Source organism: Ranitomeya variabilis, chromosome 4 (genome assembly GCF_051348905.1).
Source record: "Ranitomeya variabilis isolate aRanVar5 chromosome 4, aRanVar5.hap1, whole genome shotgun sequence".
NCBI lineage: Eukaryota > Metazoa > Chordata > Amphibia > Anura > Dendrobatidae > Ranitomeya > Ranitomeya variabilis.
This window is the reverse complement of record NC_135235.1, coordinates 66,640,484-66,663,625: the sequence shown is the minus strand read 5'-3', so window position 1 is coordinate 66,663,625 and position 23,142 is coordinate 66,640,484. Positions and strand designations below refer to the sequence as shown.

The 23,142-nt window shown below is 44.8% G+C and overlaps 1 protein-coding gene across 1 annotated transcript in view; it reads left to right on the top strand.

The window, feature by feature from the left end:
- Window positions 1-2,665: 2,665 nt before the first annotated feature.
- The window catches only part of SEMA4G (semaphorin 4G), a 228,030-nt gene continuing 207,553 nt past the window's right edge, over window positions 2,666-23,142 (top strand). Inside the window, exon 1 of the mRNA XM_077258634.1 lies at window positions 2,666-2,887. The gene's annotated coding sequence lies outside the window, so the exon portion shown is untranslated. The remainder of the gene's footprint in view (window positions 2,888-23,142) is intronic.

Here is a 23,142-nt window from a genome sequence, read left to right as displayed (position 1 = left end):
TGAAACAATTCTCCTAGTTCTTTCTTCTAGCAGTCAACTGATGTCCCCTGCCTGAAGAAGCAGCCAGTGGAGTGGGTGGTTGCCATTAAACTGCTTAAATCGGATAAGTGCTATTAATGGTTTTGACAGATCGCGCTCGTACCTATGATATTCTATGGGGTTGTGCACATGTCCGATTTTTTTCCTTGGACCGAGCCGTCTGAAGAAAAATTAATTTACATGTCTGACTTTGATCTGAGTATTGGATCAAAATCAACAATGCAAGTCTATGGGTCTGTGGAAAATAACTCGCCGAGTGCGGACCGATTTTTATGGACAGAATGAAGAGGGTGGAGAAACTTTTTTTTTTTTTCTCCACCTCTGAGAAAAACGGATCAGTGTGATTAGCGTAATAGGCCCATTTTTTTTCAGAAGGGGAGAAAACGTTTGTGTGACCCTAACCTCACTGTAGTGGACCTGTTCATCCCTCGTAACAGTGGTCCCTAGGAAATAATTATGTTTTTTTAATTTTCCTTATAAAGATACTAAGTTTTTTTGAATGAGTCTACTACAAAAAGCACCTGAAACATTGCTAAAAAAAACCCCACTTGAAAGAGTTTTCCTATTTATCGCTATTGTAAAACCACTTTTCTGTTCATATTTTCAGTCTTTCGAGCACTTTTATGTGCTTCAAGTTTTGAGAAATATCTCAAAATATAGTACACGTCATTTCTTTTGATGCTCTTGTCCAAACAGAAGAGTACAAAAAATAAAAAAAAACTTTAGGAAAAAAATACTCTTGCAAAATGCTTCGAAAAGTCTTGAAAATCGCTTCAGGAGACAAATAATTATTTCCAAAGATTACCAAAAAAGAAATGTGTGGCACCCCAGGAGTTCGGGTACCACAGTAGTGCTGCCTTCCTCTCGGGGAGGGTAGTGCTATGCCTGGAAACAAGAGGGATGTCTTTGGCAGGTAATTCTCACACACAACACCTTCTGAATCCAGGCCAGGAGGGGGAGATCAAAACCCGGTTTCAGGGCAGCTTCCCTGAATAAACATCCTGGTCTGGAGGAGGCGTTAGCCAGTCTGAGAGAGACAGTGGACAGAGACAGTTGGTCCAGAGAGACCAGTGAGTGCAGTTGAGTCTGGAGTGCAGCAGAGGAGAGATTTTAGGGCTCAAGGAGGCTGCAAGTTGGCCTCTGAGGAGCCAAAGCGCAGAAAACGGTACCGGGAGCCCGAGGCTAGAGTGGAACTGTAAGACACCTAGCAGAACCGGAGGGCACAGAACTACACCTATACTGCCCAAATTAAGCATGTGGTACAGCAGCACCCTGGAGTCACTGTGCAAAGACCCCAGAAGGAATGGCTCAAGCTGCCTACCATACAGGTACCTGGGAACCAGGACCTTGATAGGACATTACAGACAGCAAGGGACTATACCAAGCGCACAGTGGGGGGCTCCCAACCTGACTTGCCAAGGGGATTTCAATTGTTTCTGGGCTGCCTGGACTCCTAATGTACCTGTTGCCGGTACCCTGGACTGTGGTCTGCCAACTACAGTAAACCAGGTAAAGACTTTACAACTTGTGTCCTTTACTCATTGACTGGCAAACACCATCATCACCATACACTCTAGGACCCCTGGGGACCCCACTTTACCTGTGGGAAGCATCACCATCATTGCTGCAACAAGATCCCCCAGAGGACCTCTTTAAAGCAGCGCCGGTCCCCCTATTGACCAAACACCACAGGTGGCGTCACGACAGACTTATTCACAATTCCCCTTTAAAGACCGTTCCCTTTTACAGTGAGTCCCAGGCCACGGACCGGGTCGCAGCCACCGTGACATCCCCTTTTAGCGACTGGACCTGGTGCCGAGTATCCCCATTGCCCTGGTAGGCTTCTCAAATGTTTCCTGAAGTTTCCATTAGAAAACTCTGTGTTTTTTAACTAAAAAAAAAACAAAAAACCTTCCTGTGCGCGTATACTATACCTTTGTTCAAACTCCATAATTTTTGGTGGTCAAAACTGTCGCGTTTTTCAAGAGGAAAGCTATTTTCTTAGTGCTTTGATTACAATTGCTGGAGCTTTTATTCTTTTTTTCGTTACCATTTTTTTTTAGGAAGAGGGAAGGCAATTTTCTCACATGTTTTGTCATCTGTCAACAAATTAATAAAACGCTCACTTTTTTTTTTAGGCAAAAAAAAAATGCTTAGAAAGCGCTGAAAATGTTGCCCAGATGACTCCTGGCGTTTTTATTGATGTCGCATTGACTTTTACTATAAAGCGTGCGTGCAGCGGAGGACGCAGAAGAGCGGTCGCTCATATTAACAGCTTGGTGCTTTTGAACAGCGTTTTTAGTGTTTGACGTTTCTAGGTAGAAACAAATCAAGAGCATTTTTTGAGCGCTTTTCAGAGTGCAACCACTAAAAAAAATCCAGAGAAGCTCTGTGTGCACATAGCCCAATACAGCCCTGCTTCTACAGTATTCAGGTTCCTGTCATAAAGGGTAACACTGCCCAGGGCACTGCATACCTCATGGACTCTGTGAAATATATCTCGTGTATGTTACAGCATGACATTTTTAGTCAGTTTTCCGTGGAAAATACTTTATTTGGCGAATTATGCGCGGATTAACCCTTTCCTCCGGGCTGTAATAAATCGTCACACTCGTGTACGTTTCCTGAGGAAAGAGCAGCTGCAGACCCCCGCTCGGCCGCTAGGGGGAGTGCGGAGGCGCTACCTGTGTGCACTTCCCAGCAGTAGCGCGTTGTCTTTGTGAGTCCGGAGGAACCTGCGGATGTCTTGTAGCCGAGCACGGGAGCGGAAGCCGGGGCCGTGACACGGGATTTATCCGGTATCTATCACGGTGCCTGCCGGTGCTTGAGTCCAGCCCGCACGTAGACGGTAAGAGCTGCACAGGTGGAGCAGGGTTCAGTGTCCTGCGCTGGAGGGAACCTGCCCTCAGTCCTACCTATCCCTGCACAATGTAAGGAAGCTGTGCCTTATGCATTTAACCCTTGCATTGCTTCACCTTTGCATTGACCCCATTGCTGGAGAATACCCTCTCCAGTCTTTATATTAGGGGGCTGCTGCCGTTGTGCTTTTGTATTCCCCCCAACCCCTTCCCCATTTATTATACAGGTGTGATCTGTTATACTGCTAGGGGACCCCCCATACAGGACATGTCACAAGGACCCCTTACAGGACATGCCACCAGGACCCCCTACAGGGCATGCCACAAGGACCCCCCTGCAGGACATGCCACAAGGACCCCCCTGCAGGACATGCCACAAGGACCCCCCTGCAGGACATGCCACAAGGACCCCCCTGCAGGACATGCCACAAGGACCCCCCTGCAGGACATGCCACAAGGACCCCCCTGCAGGACATGCCACAAGGACCCCCCTGCAGGACATGCCACAAGGACCCCCCTGCAGGACATGCCACAAGGACCCCCCTGCAGGACATGCCACAAGGACCCCCCTGCAGGACATGCCACAAGGACCCCCCTGCAGGACATGCCACAAGGACCCCCCTGCAGGACTGCATTGCTTTAGGTCCCAGTATGTGAATTAACCCTCCAAGGTGCTGGATCAGGCTCACTGCTGCTTGCCTGCCTGTTTGCTTGCTTATTAACCCCTGCACGTCCAGAGGATTTTTCCTGGAGCTGCCTATTGTAAAGCCAGCTCCATTCAGATGAGTCTCCTGAGCGCAGGGATGTAATAATCTGCAGATACCGGTGATATCCTAATGTCATCCATTGGCAAAATAATGATGTAAATGGTGACGGCGAGATCATTACTATGTGGCTGAGTCGGCAGTGCCTTATCGACTGTCCTTCTTTTGTGAATGGGCCTTTACCGGCTGAGAATGGGTTAAACAGTTTTTGGGATAGGTGCGTAGAGTAAGATTAATGATGCCCCTGTTGATCGCTCTATAGTGCACATGTAATTTGCAGTGTGCATAAAGCGATCTGTTACTGCAATGTGATGATCACACCGGCGGCGTGGTGCGTGTGTATCCCACCATAAACGCACTGCGAGTCCCCACTGGCGGTGCCATTAATGGCTATTACAGGGTATAGGTTTCTACTACTGTTGTATTGCTGTCGGGATGTAATGATCGCCATCAGATGGTTTGCGCCATAGCTGGTGAGGAAAGGGTTAAAGGGGGAACAGCATAGTTACCGATTGTCAATGTCCCTTTAAGGCCTCATTCAGATGTCCTCTTTTTTTTTTTTTTCAATCAGTGCACTGCATCAACGTGTCGTCAGTGTTTGGTTCCTCAGTGCATTTCCTACTATCAGTGTGTCATTAGCTTTTCTCATATACAGAAAAAATCTAAATAAAAATTAGATTTAAAAAAAAATAAATATTTTTTTTTTATTAGCAGACATTGAAAAATGGACCGCACTAGGATGCAACAAGGATGTCATCAATGCCGTGTCCTAATTCTTCACATTTCCATATCCTTGAAATGGCGAGTTTGATCCGTACCTCAGATAAGATATGGACGCGCTTTCTTTATTTTTATTTTTCAGTGCACAAAAAGCCACATGCGAACAGCCCCATAGACTATAAGCTGCACATGCTCTATACGTGCCAAACCCTGATGGAGCAAGTACGTGAATAATGGACGTATGAGCGAGCTTTTACTGAATAGGTGAATTGTTTTTGCTTTTTGCCAAGCTGCGGGGGCAGCGTGATACTGCCAGGTAGTCTGCGCTGTCTGGACATTATTGGGCTTATTGCTGCACCTATAGACTTTTATTGGCCTATATTTTATAGTGCGGCATATGATGTATTCTAGTAGGCTTCACGGTGATACACAACACATTAATATGGATCCGTAGAGAACATGTGCCGCCCTATAGGGAGGGTATGTGCCCTTGACATTGCTGTGATCTTGATGCTTGACATCATGGCTTCCCAACCTTTCTTACCACAAGAACCACATTCGGTTTGAAGATATTGTCGTGAGCCACATTCTGTGCGAATAACTCATAGTATTCCCCCCTGCGCCAATTTGAAGGGTATAATTTTCAGTGTGTCTCCATATAAAGTACTAATAGCTCCGGTGCCCCCTTACAAGGTGGTAATGCCAGGAGTGCCCCCTTACGAATTAATAATGTTTGAACAGTGACCATTTTAAAGTAATAATGCCCCTGTGGACACTGATGCAGAGAGTCGCACTTGCTTGAGCCTACGGCCACGAGTCCCACATCAGGGGCCACCAGTTACATGTAGCTCATGAGCCACTGGTTGGGGGGTCCCACAGCCATACATAATACCAGTGAAGAGTCGATGGTGCACGTTGATACGCCAGTAACGCCACCACCAGTTACTTCTCGGAAACCGCAATATTTCTTTTTAATTGATTAGTAAAGAGGAACTGGAGAGCTGAGGGACTGAGAATGTGATTTATCGGTTATTCCTCACCCTGGGAACCGGTGCTTCAATTATCCGTGCATATTAATTGTGTTCCACCTCTGAGCCGAAGCAGAGAGCGACTACATCTAGTAAGATGCCGACTATTCACATGAATGTGCAACAGAAACTTTCCCTCTTGATGGGGGCACCAGAATCCAAAACCCCCCATTCTTTAGAGAAGGGCTAGTTTTTTTCTTTTTTTTTTCTTTAAGAAAACCCCTTTAACAGCAAGAACAAGGCATGACCATGACAAACAGGCTGAACAGTCCCCTTACCCGGGAGCTGTGTACCTGTCAAGTCTCAGGTTACCACAAAAATAGGCACAAGGGTCCTGACTCATCTTTGCTGGTACTAATTTTCTGTAGTAATTTACTCCTTTTTAGTGTGGTTTTTTTTTTTTTTTTTTTTCATTTTTGCTTTATTCTATGTACGCTTTGTGGCACTTTTTATTTTTTCTTTTGTCTTGTTTTTTTGGGGGGATTTCCTCCTCTTCAGCTTTGCTTATCCAGATGTTTGAGACAGATTCATGAAATGTGACCTTTACCAAATGTTGCATTTTCTGGTTATTTTGTGACTTTTGGAGCTAATAAATTACAAAAGTTGGTTAAAGAGAAATAAAAAGCGTTTTTGATTTTGCAGCGAAATTTCAAAGAAAGTGTCAGTGCCAAAAAAGAAAAGTGACTTCATTAAATTACAAATGATGAACTGGGCCCATAGAGTAGTCACTTGTAATCCAGTAGTAAAAGGGTTAAATGGCTTTCCTTCCTCCACCATTGGCCTTACAATTACTTCCTAGCTGTAATCAGATTGGCAGATGTTATTGGATTTTTTTTTCTTTAAAAGGGGTCAAATATTCTGTACAAATCAGATTACAATCGGCATTGAAATTATTCTTCTAAATTACAGGATAATTTCATGCGTGGATATATATGTTCTGAACAAATAAGTCTGCAGATACCATTAGCGCGCTGCATCTTCTGTCAACCTACGTCACTAACAGCAGGCTCATGTGTCCATGTTCCCACACCAGAAAATTGCAAGAATGACAAAAATGGCACCATACACATGACACTGGTCACTGCCAGGTTCAACCATCTTTGATCAAATATCATCTATGACCAGTTTTCACAATTCTTAAACTCTGCATGTGAAAATGAATGTTTGTGTTCATTATCATGCAAGTAGAGATCTTAAAATGGTGAGAAACTATAACTTGGAGTTGCAATTGAAAAGTTGCAGAGTTCTTCTTAGGGGATCGGGATGGCACAATATCACAATATCTTCAGGTTACTGAGGTAAAAGGACAATCATTTTGCTGCCCACCCTGTCCCGGGATATCGGGGTTGCAGAGGTAGGAGACTCACGCTTATGTCCATCCTGTCTGTCTAATACTGGAGATTCCAGGGGAGCTGAGGTAAGAGGCTGCTCACACTGTTGTCCTCCATATCTTTCCAAATACTGAGTGGTTGCAGTGACCTAGAGAAAACGTATTCCATGCACTGTCACAGCAGCCGCTTTACATTCAGAAAGACTGGGTGGTGAGTGGCCTTTTCTTACCTCAGCACCTCTGGTATCTCCAGTATTAGATCAGATAGACCAGGTGGACAGCAGTGTGAGCAGCCTCTTCTTACTTCAGCACCTCTGGAATCTCCTGTATTAGATCAGATGGACAGGGTGGATAGCGGCTGTGGAGTCGGTAAGCCAAACCTCCGAATCCACAGCATTGGTCACTACTGAGCATGTACATAAAGTGCAGCACAGATTCATCTCCACTAAGAGCCGAGATCCTTAGATCAGGAACAGACATTTATAGGACATTTCATAACTTTCCCAAAGATTCTCCACGCTGACCCATTGTCTATACTGAAAACATTGCATCCAGCACTAGTTTGATCCATTTTACATACCAGAATGGTGCATGTGTAGTGATTATTTATTATAGCGCCATTTATTCCATGGCGCTTTACATGTGAGGGGTATACATAATAAAAATGAGGACAATAATCTTAACAATAAAAGTCACGACTGGTACAGAAGGAGAGAGGACCCTGCCCGCGAAGCTCACAATCTACAAGGGGTGGATGAGGATACAGTAGAGCTGGTCGTGCAGCGGTTTGGTGGATTATTATTATTTATTTATATAGCACCATTGTTTCCTTGGTGCTGTACATGAGAAGGGGTTACATACAAATTACAGACATCACTTACTTGTAAGCAAACTAACAATCACAGACTGATACAGAGGGGAGAGGACCCTGCCCTTGCGGGCTTACATTCTACAGGATGGTGGGGAAGGAAACAATGGGTTGGGGGATTGCAGCAGCTCTGGTGTTGGTGACACTTTAGCTCCGGTAGTGGTGAGGAGGCAGCAGGGTCATTGCAGGCTGTAGGCTTTCCTGAAGAGGTGGGTTTTCAGGTTCAGTCTGAAGGATCCGAATGTGGTTGATAGTCGGACGTTTTGGGGCACAGAATTCCAGAGGATGGGGGATATTCAGAAGAGGTCTTGGAGGCGATTAGGTGAGGAGCGAATAAGTGTGGAGGAGAGGAGGTCTTGGGAGGATCGGAGATTACGTGAGGGAAGATATCGGGAGATTAGGTCAGAGATATACGGAGGAGACAGGTTATGGATGGCTTTGTAGGTCATTATTAGTAATTTGAACGCTGAGGGAATGGGAGTCAGTGAAGAGATTTGCAGAGGGGAAAAGCGGTGGAGTAGCGAGGAGAGAGATGGATTAGTCGGGCAGCAGAGTTAAGGATGAACTGGTGAGGTGCAAGAGTGTTAGGCTACTTTCACACTAGCGTCGGGCTCGGCCCGTCGCAGTGCGTCGGGCTGAGGTCACCGACGCTAGCGTTGTCTCCGCCGCACAACGGGGGCAGCAGATGCATTTTTCCAGCGCATCCGCTGCCCCATTGTGAGGTGCGGGGAGGTGGGGGCGAAAACACATGTAACGTGTTTTTGCTCCCGGCGGATCGCCACAACATGGCGCAACCGTCTCGCGACGGGTGGCAATGCGTCGCTAATGTTAGTCAATTGAGAAAAAACGCCTCTCTCTCTCTCTCTCTCTCTCTCACTCTCGACTCTCGACTCTCGACTCTCGACTCTCGACTCTCGACTCTCGACTCTCTCTCTCGACTCTCTCTCTCGACTCTCTCTCTCGACTCTCTCTCTCTCGACTCTCTCTCTCTCGACTCTCTCTCTCTCGACTCTCTCTCTCTCGACTCTCTCTCTCGACTCTCTCTCTCTCTCGACTCTCTCTCTCTCTCTCGACTCTCTCTCTCTCTCTCGACTCTCTCTCTCTCTCTCTCGACTCTCTCTCTCTCTCTCTCGACTCTCTCTCTCTCTCTCGACTCTCTCTCTCTCTCTCGACTCTCTCTCTCTCTCTCTCGACTCTCTCTCTCTCTCTCGACTCTCTCTCTCTCTCTCGACTCTCTCTCTCTCTCTCTCTCTCTCTCTCTCTCTCCTCTCTCTCTCTCGACTCTCTCTCTCTCTCGACATCCGTCGATACGTCATTTTACTGCACCACGACAGGCCCCAGAAAACGGAAGTGTGAAAGTAGCCTTAGCAGGGAGGCCACAGAAAAGAATATTGCAGTAGTCGAGGCTGGAGATGATGAGGGCATGTACAAGCATTTTAGTAGATTGAGGGCTGAGGAAAGGACGGATTCTGGAGATATTTTTGAGCTGGAGACGACAGGACGTGGAAAGAGCTTGGATGTGTTGTTTGAAGGACAGGGCAGAGTCAAGTGTTACTCCGAGGCAGCCAACTTCCGGTACGGGGGAAAGCATGGTGTCATTAATGGTGATGGATCAGGTAAGGAAGATCTGTGAGATGGAAGAAAGATGATGAGCTCAGATTTGTCCACATTGAGTTTAAGGAAGCGAGAGGAGAAGGAGGATATGGCTGATAGGCACTCTGGGATTCTGGGCAGCAGAGAGGTGATGTCTGGGCCAGAGAGTTAGATCTGAGTGTCATCAACATAAAGGTGGTACTGGAATCCTTGGGACTTTAAGTTGTCCCAGGCCAAGTGTATAGATTGAGAAGAGTAAGGGTCCTAGAACAGAGCCTTGGGGGACTCCAACAGAGAAAGGGTGGGATGACGAGGTAGTGTGGGAGCGGGAGACGCTGAATGTGTGGTTGGAAAAGTATGAGGAGATCCAGGATAGGGAGAGGTCTTTGAGGCCAAAGGAGGAGAGGATCTGTAGTAGAGGCAGTGGTCAACTGTGGATCGGTGGCTGCTGCAGGTTGTAGTTTTGTCAGAAGAGGTATGTCTTCAGGTTCCTTTTGAAGGTTTCCATGGCAGGCGAGAGTCTTATATGTTGGGGTAGATAGTTCCAGAGTGGGGGGGATGCACGGGAGTATGCGATTGTGGAAGAGGAGATAAGAGGGGAGTAGAGAAGGAGATCTTGTGAGGATCGGAGGTTGCGTGTAGGTAAGTACCGGGAGATGAGGTCACAGATGTATGGAGGAGACAGGTTGTGGATGGCTTTGTATGTCATGGTTAGGGTTTTGTACTGGAGTCTCTGGGTAATGGGGAGCCAGTGCAGGGATTGACAGAGGGGAGAGGGTGGGGAATAGCGGGGGGACAGGTGGATTAGTCTCACAGCAGAGTTTAGAATAGATTAGAGGGGCGCTAGAGTGTTAGAGGGGAGGCCACAGGGCAGGAGGTTGCAGTACTTAAGGCGGGAGATGATGAGGGCATACACTAGGGTTTTTGCAGATTCTTGGTTGAAGAATGTATGGATCTGGGAAATATTTTTGAGCTGAAGTTGGCAGGAAGTGGAAAGGGCTTGGATATGTGGTTTGAAGAAGAGATCAGAGTCAAAGATTACCCCAAGGCAGCGAGCTTGTGAGACTGGGGAGCGTGAGCAGCCATTTACTTTAATGGATAGGGCCATTGGGGGGTCGAGTGAGAAGGGGAATAGATGATGAATTCTGTTTTGTCCATATTAAGTTTTAGAAATTTATCGGGAAAGGATGAAATAGCGGACAGACATTTTGGGATTCTGGTTAGTAAGGAGGTGATATCGGGTCCAGAGAGAGCGAGAAATCTGTGATGAGCAGTTGTCGAACAGCCGCGAGACATGCAGCCGTGGGGACTCAAATATAATATTTGAGCATGCTCAGATAACACCTGATCTGCTCATCACTATGCATGTGATATCGGGCAGATCCTGCATTCATCCGCAATAGAGCCAGTCTCGTCCAGGTTTTGCAGGCGTAACTGGCCTGATAGGCTAGATTCACACTAGCACTAAATCTAACAGTCAGTTTTAGTTTTACTAATGTGCTGCCACTCCCCTCCTTACAAACATCGATAGACAGTAGTTTTTTAATACTGTAGTCACATGTATTTCTACACTGGCTTCTGCCTCACTTCATATTTTCTCATTGCTCAAGTCTGGTTTTTTTAGCATTATAATCCAAAAACCACCATTGCATAAACTCCAAAATGTCAGCAATACAGTTGTCTAAAATGAAGCAAGTTCTTGGACATTATAGACCGACTCATTATTGCATTTTCGCTTTCTTTGTGTTTTTTAATTTTTGCCTAATTTTTCTTTTGAAATGCACCATTTTAAGTCTATTTTACATGTTTGCCTGTTTGTTTTTTTTATTTTTGTAGTTTGGGAGAGTTTCAGCAGATTAATCAATTACAACTTCTTAAAAAGTCACAAAATTTTGGTGCAAACGTTCATACCCCCACCCTCATCAGAGTGAGTGATTTTATGTATGTTTATATATTTTGGGCACATTTTGCAACATTTTACCAGTACATGCAACTTTGCACTAAAAATTTAACCCCTTCCCGACCTTTGACGCCACGTAGGCGTCATGAAAGTCGGTGCCAATCCGACCCATGACGCCTATGTGGCGTCATGGAATGATCGCGTCCCTGCAGATCGGGTGAAAGGGTTAACTCCAATTTTACCCGATCTGCAGAGACAGGGGGAGTGGTACTTCAGCCCAGGGGGGGTGGCTTCACCCCCCCGTGGCTACGATCGCTCTGATTGGCTGTTGAAAGTGAAACTGCCAATCAGAGCGATTTGTAATATTTCACCTAAAAAAACTGGTGAAATATTACAATCCAGCCATGGCCGATGCTGCAATATCATCGGCCATGGCTGGAAATACTGAAGTGACCCCCCCCCCCACCCCACCGATCGCCCCCCCCCCCCAAGCCACCGATTTGTCCCGTAGTCCCCTCCGTCCTGTTCCCCGCTCCCCCGTCCTCCTGTCCGCTCCCCCCGTGCTCCTATGTAACCCCCCCCCCGTGCTCCGATCTCCCCCCCCTTATACTTACCGAGGCTCCCGGTGTCCGTCCGTCTCCTCGCTGGGCGCCGCCATCTTCCAAAATGGCGGGCGCATGCTCAGTGCGCCCGCCGAATCGGCCGGCAGATTCATTACAAGTACATTTTGATCGCTGTGGTAGGTTCTATCACAGCGATCAAAATAAAAAAAATAAATAAATAAACCCCCCCCCTTTATCACCCCCATAGGTAGGGACAATAATAAAATAAAGAAAATATATTTTTTTTCTTTTTCCACTAGGGTTAGGGTTAAGGGTAGGGTTAGGGGTAGGGTTATGGCATGTGCACACAGTGCGGACTTGGCTGCGGATCCGCAGCGGATTGGCCGCGGATCCGCAGCGGATTAGCCGTTGCGAATTCGTAGCAGTTTCCATCAGGTTTAGAGTACCATGTACACTTATGGAAAACCAAATCCGCTGTGCCCATGGTGCGGAAAATTCCGTGCAGAAACGCTGCGTGGTATTTTCCGCAGCATGTCAATTCTTTGTGCGGATTCCGCAGCGTTTTATACCTGTTCCTCAATAGGAATCCGCAGGTGAAATCCGCACAAAAAAACACTGGAAATCTGCTGTAAATCCGCAGGTAAAACGCAGTGCCTTTTACCTGCAGATTTTTCAAAAATCGTGCGGAAAAATCTCACACGAATCCGCAACGTGGGCACATAGCCTTAGGGTTAGGGTTGGAAATAGGGTTAAGATTAGGCTTGTGGTTAGGGTTGCGGATAGGGTTAGGGGTGTGTTGGCGTTACAGTTGTGGTTAGGGTTAGGGTTGGAATTAGGGTTACGGGTGTGTTGGGGTTAGGGTTGTGGTTAGGGGTGTGTTGGGTTAGGGTTGTGATTAGGGTTATGGCTACAGTTGGGATTAGGATTAGGGGTGTGTTGGGGTTAGTGTTGAAGTTAGAATTGAGGGGTTTCCACTGTTTAGGCACATCAGGGGTCTCCAAACGCAACATGGCGCCACCATTGATTCCAGCCAATCTTGCGTTCAAAAAGTCAAATGGTGCTCCCGCCCTTCCAAGCCCCGACGTGCGCCCAAACAGTGGTTTACCCCCACATTTGGGGTACCAGCGTACTCAGGACAAACTGGGCAACAACTGTTGGGGTCCAATTTCTCCTGTTACCCTTGCAAAAATAAAAAATTGCTTGTTAAAACATCTTTTTTGAGGAAAGAAAAATGATTTTTTATTTTCACGGCTCTGCGTTGTAAACTTCTGTGAAGCACTTGGGGGTTGAACGTGCTCATCACACATCTAGATAAGTTCCTTGGGGGGTCTAGTTTCCAAAATGGGGTCACTTGTGGGGGGTTTCTACTGTTTAGGCATATCAGGGGCTCTGCAAACGTAACAAGATGCCCACAGACCATTCCATCAAAGTCTGCATTCCAAAACGTCACTACTTCCCTTCCGAGCCCCGGCACGTGCCCAAACAGTGGTGTACCCCCACATATGGGGTACCAGCATACTCACAACAAACTGGACAACAACTTTTGGGGTCCAATTTCTCCTGTTACTCTTGCAAAAATAAAAAATTCTGGGCTAAAAAAATATTTTTGAGGAAAGGAAACACATTTATTATTTTCACGGCTCTGCGTGAAAGCACTTGGGGGTTCAAAGTGCTCACCACACATCTAGATAAGTTCCCTTGGGGGTCTAGTTTCCAAAATGGAGTCACTTGTGGGGAGTTCCTACTGTTTAGGCACATCAGGGACTCTGCAAACGCAACCTGACGCGCGCAGAGCATTCCATCAAAGTCTGCATTTCAAAACGTCACTACTTCCCTTCCAAACCCCGACTTGTGCCAAAACAGTGGTTTACCCCCACATATGGGGTATCAGCGTACACAGGAGAAACTGGACAACAACTTTTGGGGTCCAATTTCTCCTGTTACCCTTGGGAAAATAAAAAATTGTGGGCTAAAAAATCATTTTTGAGAAAAGAAAAATTATTTTTTATTTTCATGGCTCTGCGTTATAAACTTCTGTGAAGCACTTGGGGGTTCAAAGTGCTCACCACACATCTAGATTAGTTCCTTGGGAGGTCTAGTTTCCAAAATGGGGTCACTTGTGCGGGAGCTCCAATGTTTAGGCACACAGGGGCTCTCCAAACGCGACATGGTGTTCGCTAATGATTGGAGCTAATTTTCCATTCAAAAAGTCAAATGGCACGCCTCCCCTTCCGAGCCTTGCCGTGCACCCAAACAGTGGTTTACCCCCCACATATGAGGTATCGGCGTACTCAGGAGAAATTGCCCAACACATTTTAGGATCCATTTTATCCTGTTGCCCATGTGAAAATGAAAAAATTGAGGCTAAAATAATTTTTTTGTGAAAAAAAAGTACTGTTTCATTTTTACGGATCAATTTGTGAAGCACCTGAGAGTTTAAAGTGCTCACTATGCTTCTAGATAAGTTCCTTTGGGGGTCTAGTTTCCAAAATGGGGTCACTTGTGGGGGAGCTCCAATGTTTAGGCACACGGGGGCTCTCCAAACGCGACATGGTGTCCGCTAAAGATTGGAGCCAATTTTTCATTGAAAAAGTCAAATGGCGCTCCTTCCCTTCCGAGCCCTGCCGTGCGCCCCAACAGTGGTTTACCCCCACTTATGAGGTATCAGCGTACTCAGGACAAATTGGACAACAACGTTCGTGGTCCAGTTTCTCCTTTTACCCTTGGGAAAATAAAAAATTGTTGCTAAAAGATCATTTTTGTGACTAAAAAGTTAAATGTTCATTTTTTACTTCCATGTTGCTTCTGCTGCTGTGAAACACCTGAAGGGTTAATAAACTTCTTGAATGTGGTTTTGAGCACCTTGAGGGGTGCAGTTTTTAGAATGGTGTCACTTTTGGGTATTTTCAGCCATATAGAACCCTCAAACTGACTTCAAATGTGAGGTGGTCCCTAAAAAAAAATGGTTTTGTAAATTTTGTTGTAAAAATGAGAAATCACTGGTCAAATTTTAACCCTTATAACTTCCTAGCAAAAAAAAAAATTTGTTTCCAAAATTGTGCTGATGTAAAGTAGACATGTGGGAAATGTTATTTATTAACTATTTTGTGTCACATAACTCTCTGGTTTAACAGAATAAAAATTCAAAATGTGAAAATTGCGAAATTTTCTAAATTTTTGCCAAATTTCCGTTTTTTTCACAAATAAACTCAGAAATTATCGACCTAAATTTACCACTAACATGAAGCCCAATATGTCATGAAAAAACAATCTCAGAATCGCTAGGATCCGTTGAAGCGTTCCTGAGTTATTACCTCATAAAGGGACACTGGTCAGAATTGCAAAAAATGGCAAGGTCATTAAGGCCAAAATAGGCTGGGTCATGAAGGGGTTAAAAAAAAAAAAATGAGCTTTTTTGATTTTGTGTAGAATTTATGGTTGTGTGCCATTCTGAAGCATTTAGCAAAAAAAAAAAATGAACACCGCAGGACAAGAAAGAAAAGTGGCATAAAAGAAAAACGCAAAGGATGAATCGGCCCTTATATACAGTATGTCTGAGTTATCTTTGTCTTCCAAGCTGTTTAGGAGACTAGCTCTAATGGCAGCAACATTACCTACCTATTCGCAGGTCCTTAATGATGTAGAAAAGTGCATTGCTTTGCAGACATAGTCCCTCTTAAATTTAAAGGGGATCCGTCACTTGCCATAAGTATGTATTTTTTTTAACCTGGTATAATGCTGCTGTTCTTCTGAATCCAGAGTTATTTTCCTTTTGATCCTGCTCCTCTCCTTTCCTAAGATATGGCCCCCTCTTCTCTGTATGTAAATTTAGTCTTTTTAACTATGTGGGTGTGGTTCTTTAAATATTTTCCAATGGAAGGTTGAAGACCACGCCTATGTAGTTACGAAGGGTAAATTTACATACAGGAAAAAGGAGGCCGTAACTCAAGAATGGAGAGTCGCAGGAACAAAAGGAAAATTATGTCAGATTCTGGAGAACAGCAGTATTTATAGGAGGTAAAAAATACTATTTGTGGTAAGTGACAGGTCCTGATTAATATCTCCATTCTTATCTGTATTTGGTCTTGTCAGTGTTCCCTAGCTTTGAACTAGGAGGCTCAGGATGAACTTGGCTGTATGTCTCACCCATATTGGGATTTTGTGATGGCAGATAAAATGGGGCTTTCTAGAATTGCACCTTCGTATTTAGTAACTTTTTTTGGCCTTGACCAGTTTCAATTGTATTTTAATCCAATTACATTAAGCAACGAAGATCTGGAAATTCCAGATTTCTTCATCTATTAATCCTGGCACAGGACAGGATTACACAGTTCGTGAGCTTCCTTTCAAACTTCCTTTTAATTACTGCACTCTTCCCTCGGGTAATAAAAATAAAAAAATCCCTTTTGCATGTTTGTGATTGTAGCTGTCCGCGCCCTCGTAATTTGTAGTAAGTGTCAGCCATTGTATTCCTGCTCACATGGCGTTCTTCATGTTGCTTTCCCAGGCTTCTGAGAGGCCCATTTGTGATAATTTATGCCATATATGACTGCTCCCCCAAGATTGGTCCTACTTTTCTAGTCTTCTGAATGGACTATTTCCCTGTGGAGCTTTTCCTACCATAGGCTCGTATTTGAGATGTCCATATACCCTGCTAATCCAGGCAGGCAAGCAGTGTAAAATCCCAGCCATAGTTCTTGTACTATTTTATTTTGCACATTTGTTGCTGAAAATCCACAATTGCAAATCTGCAACAAATCTGGACTGTGTAGACACAAAAAAGCACAGTGAGGTCAAAAATACTCTGTTGTAAAAAAATCACAGTAATAAGCAAGTGCTAGTCAAAAGATGTAAAGAAAACAGGGTATTTAGTTAATACTTTTTTTGCAAAAAAATGTATACTAAGCTGCTCCACCAAATCGCCAAGGTATACCCTTATAGAGCAGTCCTAACTAATGTATGCAATCCCTATCTGATATATTTAAAACCTGATTATCTGTATAGTACCTGTATAAGCAGGGTTCAGAGAGAAAAAAATATACATGTGGACATGCAGGATGGAACAGCTTAAATGCAAATGACCCACAGAGGAGTGGTGGACTCCCCAGTCTTGTAGAAACAAGAGAACAATTATAGAACCAGAAACACATGGGCTACTTGCACACTGAACAAGTCTGTAGGAACCTGTTCACACCACCAGAAAACTTGAAGACACAAAAAAGCACAGTGAGGTCAAAAATACTCTGTTGTAAAAAAATCACAGTAATAAGCAAGTGCTAGTCAAAAGATGTAAAGAAAACAGGGTATTTAGTTGATACGTTTTTTTGCAAAAAAATGTATACTAAGCTGCTCCACTTGTGTCTTCAAGTTTTCTGGTGGTGTGAACAGGTTCCTACAGACTTGTTCAGTGTGCAAGTAGCCCATGTGTTTCTGGTTCTATAAATCTGGACTGTGTGCATGAGGCCTTCAGGGCTTGTCTTATGATGACTATTGGAGCATGTGGAGCTTATGTTCCCACGTGTGAAAATGCTGCTTTTTTTTCTGTTGCATATTTTCTGTAGGTGTCTGCTCCAAAATACAGAATAGCTATCTGCTCTAGTTATTACATTTTTGATGCATTTGTTTAAATGACCTTTCTTCCTTTATGTGTTTTTTTTTTTTTTTTTTTTTTTTTTGTATGTTGTAAAACCCATGTTTCCAAATGGAAGAACTCTGCTTATTTTTTCTGCATGTGTTCTCACCAAAATGCGTAATAGTCACCCGCTGTGATTATTGCATTTTTGCTGCTTTTCTTAATGCATTCTCCTGGGTTTTTTTTAATGTTAAGTTCTGAAATGCTGGGATATTGTAATTTTTACATCCATTTTTCCAGGTTCAACATAGAAGCCTACAGGTAAAAAGAAAACTCCCAAACACCGTTCAACAGCATCTTTAAAGGGGTTTTCCAAGACAATTTAATTTGTTTACCATTGGTGTAAAAATGAATAGGCAGGTAGTTTCATAAACCGATCTCTGCCATCTCGGAGCGGTCACAGACTGCTCTTGCTGACGATTGTCACTTCCGCCTAATGTGTCGTGGCTTCTCTTCCTCTCTGCTCTGTTGACAGCATTATGATTTACAGCTGGCTCCCTGCTGCCTAACTGCAGGGAGCTGGCTGTCAATCAGAATGACATCAGGAGGCACACATCTTAACCAAGCAACCCAGAAGAGCTACTGTGTTGATATGGAGAAACTGAATCACTGGCAGGAGCGGTCAATGACCTCTGAACTGGCACAGGGTAGAACACGCAAGCAGTTGATGCAAACCAGTATGGTAGTACCATGGGGCACAAATGCAGCAGATTTTCAGATAAAATCCTCCCCATTGTATAGTACCAGCATTGTGCATGAGAGTTTTTAATATTGCCAGCATAAATTAAACCCTCAACACGTCAGTGTATGCTGCGGATTTATCACAGATTTCACCTTTTGATGCACAGTTTTCACAACAATAACTGCAGCTGTATTCAATTCTGCAAAAATGTTTTGTGAGATCACACCTCTAAAAGATTCTATGCCATTGGTGCAAGGTGTAAGGGAAACCTCTTCTACCTCCAAAGCAACAATCCGTTTCTGTTACGGATGCATCATTGGACTGCAAAGGGTTCGTATAATGTTTTTGCACAACGGCCCTCTTCTGTCTGTGTCCATTCCTGCTCTTTGCTATACACTTAAGGGCATTTTACACTGGGCTAAAATTGCTTGTCATCTTCATATCTGCTAGTGCAAACAGACATCTGTCAGTGGCGTGAAGAATCTCAATTAAAGCTAACCTGTCAGCAGGATTTTGCTAAGTAAACTACAGACAGTGTCAGGTTGGCAGTGTTAGGGCTCATACTCACGGATGAGTCTCGCACAGCAATACCCGGCGCTGCTGCTGGCACTCAGATCGGAGCGTGCGGCCGCATAGGAATACATGCAGCCACACGCTCCGCTCCTGTGTTCCGGGTATTGCCATGCGAGACTCATCCGAGTCTCGTGCAAGTGAGTATGAGCCCTTAAACTGATACCTGGGGTGAAGAAATCCGTCTTGTGGTGCTTGTGTTCTTTGGAATCAAAATGTGGATTTAAACAAGAAAAATTATGGAATACTCAGGAGAGCAGTGGGAATTTTAAAGGGAATCTGTCACCTGAATTTGGCGGGACAGGTTTGCGGTCATATGGGCGGGGTTTTCGGGTGTTTGATTCACCCTTTGCTTACCCGCTGGCTGCAATATTGGATTGAAGTTCATGCTGTGTCCTCCGTAGTACACGCCTGCGCAAGGCAATCTTGCCTTGCGCACGCGCAGTATGCTTTGCCCAACTGCGGGCAAAGCCGAAAAGCATTAGTGCGCATGCATCGGCGCACTATGACCCAGAACACAGCAAAATACTTCCGGGACATAGTGCGCCGGCGCATGCACACTAAGGCCGGCTTCACACGTTAGTGGCTCTGACACACGTAGACACATTAAAATCAATGTGTCTCTGCAGATGTCATTGATTTTTTGCGGACCGTGTGTCCGTGTGCAAAACACAGAGACATGTCAGTGTTCGTAGGAGCGCACGGATCACACGGACCCATTAAAGTCAATGGGTCCGTGTAAAACACGTACCGCACACGGATGCTGTCCGTGTGCAGTCCGTGTCCCGTGCAGGAGACAGCACTACAGTAAGGCTACGTTCACATTTGCGGTCAGCGCCGCAGCGTCGGGCGCCGCAGCGGCGCCGCATGCGTCATGCGCCCCTATATTTAACATGGGGGCGCATGGACATGCGTTGTGCTGCGTTTTGCGCCGCATGGCCGCAAGCGTTGGACGCAAGAAACGCTTCAAGTTGCATTTTTTTTGCGTCCAACTTTCGGCCAAAAAGGACGCATGCGGCGCAAAACGCAGCGTTTTAGCGTGCGTTTTGCCGCGTTTTTGTTTGCGTTGTGCGCTGCGGCGCCGACGCTGCGGCGCACAACGCAAATGTGAACGTAGCCTAAGTGCTGTCCCCCCAGCGTGGTGCTGAAGCCGCCATTCATTTCTTCTCTCCAGCAGCGTTCGCTGGAGAGAAGAAATGAAAAAATCATTGTTTTTTTTTTTTGTGTGTTTAAAATAAAGATCCTTGTCACCACCCCCTGTGCGCCCGCCCGCTGGAAATAAAATACTCACCCAGCTCCCTCGATGCTTCCTCTCAGCGCCGCAGCTTCTTCCTGTATGAGCGGTCACGTGGTGCCGCTTATTACAGTGATGAATATGCGGCTCCACCTCCCATAGGGGTGGTGACAAGGATCTTTATTTTAAACACACACACAAAAAAAAACAATGATTTTTCATTTCTTCTCTCCAGCGAACGCTGCTGGAGAGAAGAAATGAATGGCGGCTTCAGCACCCAAAGCAGGGGACAGCGCTTACTGTAGCGCTGTCTCCTGCACGGTCCGTATGGTACCCAGTCGGCACACGGCTGCCGCACGTGTGCCACACTGATGTGCCACGTGAGCTCACGGACACACGGATAACTCCGGCACCGATTTTTCCGGTACCGGAATTATCTGGACGTGTGAGACTGGCCTAATGCTTTTCGGCTTTGCCCGCAGTTGGGAAAAGCAAAGGGTGAATCAAACACCCGAAAACCCCGCCCATATGACCGCAAACCTGTCCCGCCAAATTCAGGTGACATGTTCCCTTTAAGCATGTCCTGGGAAAAGCTCCTTATGTGTAGTTTTGCCTAGGTGTCTCTTTTCGGTTTGTTGAGTTTGTGGAAATATATTGTAACGCACAGCCAACAGAATTTAGCCCTTGGCATCAAACTCCGCAGTCCATTTCCTGCTCCCTGGGAGACATAAATGTGCGCTAATTGCTTGTAAGGCAATGGATTTTATTTATTGGTTAATACAATTGATCCATATTTTCGCTGTTTAAATCCTGCCTGATTTACAATTATTAGTCAGGAAAACAAATCTGTTCCTGAAGCCGCATTGCTAAAATGTATCGTTCTAGAAATGGCTTTTCTAATGACTCTGAAAAGATTTAGATATAAGTAACGCAAGTTTGTCCTGGTGCAACTTATCATAAGAGAACATTTATTTTTGTGGCCAACGGAGACCTGAATTTTTGGACTAGTCGCATCATCCCTGGCTGCCATTTCAAAGTGTGTTTTCTCTAGGTGCCTGATTAGTAAACTGGCACCAAGTGCAGAAACATTTCTTCACTACGTTAGGTGATGAGATCTTGGCTTAAAGGGAATATTTTCTACATTCTATTTTCCTTTTGTGCCAGTTGTTCTTAAGCATTTTGGAAGCAATCTTAACCCCTTCATGACCTTGCCGTTTTTTGCAATTCTGACCAGTGTCCCTTTATGAGGTAATAACTCAGGAACGCTTCAACGGATCCTAGCGATTCTGAGATTGTTTTTTCGTGACATATTGGGCTTCATGTTAGTGGTAAATTTAGGTCGATAATTTCTGAGTTTATTTGTGAAAAAAAAATGGAAATTTGGCAAAAATTTAGAAAATTTCACAATTTTCACATTTTGAATTTTTATTCTGTTAAACCAGAGAGTTATGTGACACAAAATAGTTAATAAAAAACATTTCCCACATGTCTACTTTACATCAGCACAATTTTGGAAACAAATTTTTTTTTTGCTAGGAAGTTATAAGGGTTAAAATTTGACCATTTTTTTTAGGGACCACCTCACATTTGAAGTCAGTTTGAGGGTTCTATATGGCTGAAAATACCCAAAAGTGACACCATTCTAAAAACTGCACCCCTCAAGGTGCTCAAAACCACATTCAAGAAGTTTATTAACCCTTCAGGTGTTTCACAGCAGCAGAAGCAACATGGAAGTAAAAAATGAACATTTAACTTTTTAGTCACAAAAATGATCTTTTAGCAACAATTTTTTATTTTCCCAAGGGTAAAAGGAGAAACTGGACCACGGACATTGTTGTCCAATTTGTCCTGAGTACGCTGATACCTCATATGTGGGGGTAAACCACTGTTTGGGCGCACGGCAGGGCTCAGAAGGGAAGGAGCGCCATTTGACTTTTTCAATGAAAAATTGGCTCCAATCTTTAGCGGACACCATGTCGCGTTTGGAGAGCCCCCGTGTGCCTAAACATTGGAGCTCCCCCACAAGTGACCCCATTTTGGAAACTAGACCCCCCAAGGAACTTATCTAGAAGCATAGTGAGCACTTTAAACCCCCAGGTGCTTCACAAATTGATCCGTAAAAATGAAAAAGTACTTTTTTTTTCACAAAAATTATTTTAGCCTCAATTTTTTCATTTTCACATGGGCAACAGGATAAAATGGATCTTAAATTTTGTTGGGCAATTTCTCCTGAGTACACCAATACCTCACATGTGGGGGTAAACCACTGTTTGGGCACATGGTAAGGCTCGGAAGGGAAGGAGCGCCATTTGACTTTTTGAATGAAAAATTATCTCCATCGTTAGCGGACACCATGTCGCGTTTGGAAAGCCCCTGTGTGCCTAAACATTGGAGCTCCTCCACAAGTGACCCCATTTTGGAAACTAGACCTCCCAAGGAACTCATCTAGATGTGTGGTGAGCACTTTGAACCCCCAAGTGCTTCACAGAAGTTTATAACGCAGAGCCATGAAAATAAAAAATAATTTTTATTTTCTCAAATATTTTTTTAGCCCAGAATTTTTTTATTTTTGCAAGGGTAACAGGAGAAATTGGACCCCAAAAGTTGTTGTCCAGTTTCTCCTGAGTACGCTGATACCCCATATGTGGGGGTAAACCACTGTTTTGGCACACGTCGGGGTTCGGAAGGGAAGTAGTGACGTTTTGAAATGCAGACTTTGATGGAATGCTCTGCGGGCATCAGGTTGCGTTTGCAGAGTCCCTGATGTGCCTAAACAGTAGGAACTCCCCACAAGTGACTCCATTTTGGAAACTAGACCCCCAAGGGAACTTATCTAGATGTGTGGTGAGCACTTTGAACCCCCAAGTGCTTCACAGAAGTTTATAACGCAGAGCCGTGAAAATAATAAATGTGTTTCCTTTCCTCAAAAATTATGTTTTAGCAAGTAATTTTTTATTTTTGCAAGGGTAACAGGAGAAATTGGACCCCAACAGTTGTTGCCCAGTTTGTCCTGAGTACGCTGGTACCCCAAATGTGGGGGTAAACCACTGTTTGGGCGCACGTCGGGGCTTGGAAGGGCGGGAGCACCATTTGACTTTTTGAACGCAAGATTGGCTGGAATCAATGGTGGCGCCATGTTGCGTTTGGAGACCCCTGATGTGCCTAAACAGTGGAAACCCCTCAATTCTAACTTCAACACTAACCCCAACACACCCCTAATCCTAATCCCAACTGTAGCCATAACCCTAATCACAACCCTAACCCCAACACACCCCTAACCACAACCCTAACCGCAACACAACCGTAACCCTAATTCCAACCCTAATCCTAACCCTAATCCCAACTGTAACCCTAATCCCAA